Consider the following 3883-nt stretch of genomic DNA (forward strand, 5'->3'; position numbering starts at 1 on the left):
TTTCGGACAAAAATGACCATATCCAATTGAACTTGTTGCCTCTAATTCCAAGTTTCCACAACCCGACAATGGGGAACATTCCTGGAGTAGCGCCCCCTTGCCCACTTAAAGCGCTTCGGTAGTTACGGCCCAACAGTAGCTGTCACTCTGATACTGGCCTGCCTATGGGCCAAGCCTAAACATAAATCGACATTAAACCTACTTTTAACTCTGCGGTTCTTATATTACGAATTACAGAATCTGGCAGTTGTACCGACTGACGACTGTTGTCAAAGCACGAAGAACTAGCGTGTCTGGACGAAAAATATTGCTAATAGAACGGTACTGCAGTTATTGTAATATTGCCACATGAAGGATGGTGTTATTGTTGTCACTTGTTATTGTGAGATCAGCTCCCTTTGACACGAGCAGGTCGAAAACATCCTTCTTCCCATACAAAGCTGATGTCATCAATGATGTACATCCAACCTCTCCACGACAATTAATATCAAACAGTGGAAGTAGATCTTCTACAATTGGACTATTTCCACCTTGACATGCCACATAAAGGATGGTGTCATTTGTTATTGTGAGATCAGCTCCCTTTGACACGAGCAGGTCGACAACATCCTTCTTCCCATACAAAGCTGATATCATCACTGTTGTACATCCAACCTCTCCACGACAATTAATGTCAAACAATGGAAGCAGATCTTCTACAATGGCACTATTTCCACCTCCATATGCCAGATGAAGGGCGGTGTTATTGTTGTCATTTTTAATTGTGAAAGGTTGGATATGGCTTTACTAATGATTCCTTCAAAATAAAATGGAAGCTTTCAAACACTGGACATCGAGAATATAGTAAGGCCGACTACTATTTGACCGACGCTGGTATGACAACAGAATTGCTGTAAAGAATTGCCATTGCAGACGGGTAGACCTTTCTGCGTCTGATTTTTTTGGACATTGATCTCGTATAGAGCAAATAAGACAAAGGCTATAAAATGTATCAGAAACATCTAAATATATCCCTAAAAAGAACATCTAATCTACTTCCAAAACAACGAATGGCTGCTGACATTTACTCGTGATGAGCACAATGGAATATTTTATGACCAAAAAAATAATAAATCTCTCTGGAATACATCGAAATGGTCTGTTAGGTTTGTTCTTTGTCAAAATTGCAAGTAGCAAACTTGACAAGTTATATATCTCTATGACACGACTATTGGTGTTCTTATAGAGATGAAGAACTGGTTGTCAGCAACTCACGCTTATGGAAAGAATCGACTAACGGGAACGGCTGGTCTTGTGTATCAAGTCGGAAAACGTTAGTTCACATTAATATTACACTTATGAAATGTACCCTCCAACATACTTGGGGCCTTGGATGCGCGTGAGCATGTGGATATATGTTTTGAGATATTGTGTGCAGCACTTACTTTACATGTATATTGCAGGCTACCCAACCGCCCCAGTGATTATGGCACTGTCAGTGTATCGAGTACATCACACAGATCTCAGCAATGAAATAATAACAATTTAACCATCTTACCATCTCTTGTTCTTTTTTTAAAGTGCCCTGAAGAAAGAATGTGAAGTTTCTTTTTTGACTCAGTATATGTGCACAATACATGCTACACACAAAGAGAATAACCGTGTTACAGTACTACTGAAATATGTACACAATACAGATTACACACAAAGAGAATAACCGTGTTACAGTACTACTGAAATATGTACACAATACAGATTACACACAAAGAGAATAACCGTGTTACAGTACTACTGAAATATGTACACAATACATGTTACATACAAAGAGAATAATCACGTTACAGTACTACTGAAATATGTACACAATACAGATTACACACAAAGAGAATAACCGTGTTACAGTACTACTGAAATATGTACACAATACAGATTACACACAAAGAGAATAACCGTGTTACAGTACTACTGAAATATGTACACAATACATGTTTCATACAAAGAGAATAATCACGTTACAGTACTACTGAAATATGTACACAATACAGATTACACACAAAGAGAATAACCGTGTTACAGTACTACTGAAATATGTACACAATACAGATTACACACAAAGAGAATAACCGTGTTACAGTACTACTGAAATATGTACACAATACAGATTACACACAAAGAGAATAACCGTGTTACAGTACTACTGAAATATGTACACAATACATGTTACATACAAAGAGAATAATCACGTTACAGTACTACTGAAATATGTACACAATACAGATTACACACAAAGAGAATAACCGTGTTACAGTACTACTGAAATATGTACACAATACAGATTACACACAAAGAGAATAACCGTGTTACAGTACTACTGAAATATGTACACAATACAGATTACACACAAAGAGAATAACCGTGTTACAGTACTACTGAAATATGTACACAATACAGATTACACACAAAGAGAATAACCGTGTTACAGTACTACTGAAATATGTACACAATACAGATTACACACAAAGAGAATAACCGTGTTACAGTACTACTGAAATATGTACACAATACAGATTACACACAAAGAGAATAACCGTGTTACAGTACTACTGAAATATGTACACAATACAGATTACACACAAAGAGAATAACCGTGTTACAGTACTACTGAAATATGTACACAATACATGTTACATACAAAGAGAATAATCACGTTACAGTTCTACTGAAATATGTACACAATACAGATTACATACAAAGAGAATAATCACGTTACAGTACTACTGAAATATGTACACAATACAGATTATACACAAAGAGAATAATCACGTTACAGTACTACTGAAATATGTACACAATACAGATTACATACAAAGAGAATAATCACGTTACAGTACTACTGAAATATGTACACAATACATGTTCCATACAAAGAGAATAATCACGTTACAGTACTACTGAAATATGTACACAATACAGATTACATACAAAGAGAATAATCACGTTACAGTACTACTGAAATATGTACACAATACATGTTACATACAAAGAGAATAATCACGTTACAGTACTACTGAAATATGTACACAATACAGATTACATACAAAGAGAATAATCACGTTACAGTACTACTGAAATATGTACACAATACAGATTACATACAAAGAGAATAATCACGTTACAGTACTACTGAAATATGTACACAATACAGATTACATACAAAGAGAATAATCACGTTACAGTACTACTGAAATATGTACACAATACATGTTCCATACAAAGAGAATAATCACGTTACAGTACTACTGAAATATGTACACAATACAGATTACATACAAAGAAAACATCCATGTTACAGTACTACGGAAATATGTACACAATACAGATTACATACACGTCGTTGTCGGTGTGGCAGTACATGTCCAACTTTTGGTCGATATGCTGGAATTCCCACTTCTCTCAGACGATTTGTGATGGTTTGGCCGGGAGTTACTCGAAGAACAGGCACCTGTCCTGCTGTGTCCGTTGCTGTAGCAAATCAGTGACGTAGGTGAAACACCCAAATGAATCGGTTCTCCGCATGAGTGGTCACTCTTGGTCGTCCACTTCTGAGACGATATTGGGTCGAATTGAAGCGGGTATACCGATGTCATAATCAAGATGTGGTGCTGGGATGGACATTGAACTGACAGGCTGGGTCTCCCCTGCTTTCAAACGTCCAGTGGCGATATTCCGGTCAGTAGCATTCAATCTTGTCATTTTTCATTTTCGTATACGTCGTAAATTTCGTAATGAAATGATGAATTTGGTTTTACCTTTTATAGTCGATGGCTCTACTCATGTTTCCGACGCATTGCACGTGCATTACGTGGAAAACTTTTCAGCATGCACTTTTCATGTACCGTTTTCA

The sequence above is a fragment of the Haliotis rubra genome, unplaced genomic scaffold (assembly GCF_003918875.1).
Source record: "Haliotis rubra isolate DU_JTF1 unplaced genomic scaffold, ASM391887v1 Scf813, whole genome shotgun sequence".
Taxonomy (NCBI): Eukaryota; Metazoa; Mollusca; class Gastropoda; order Lepetellida; family Haliotidae; genus Haliotis; species Haliotis rubra.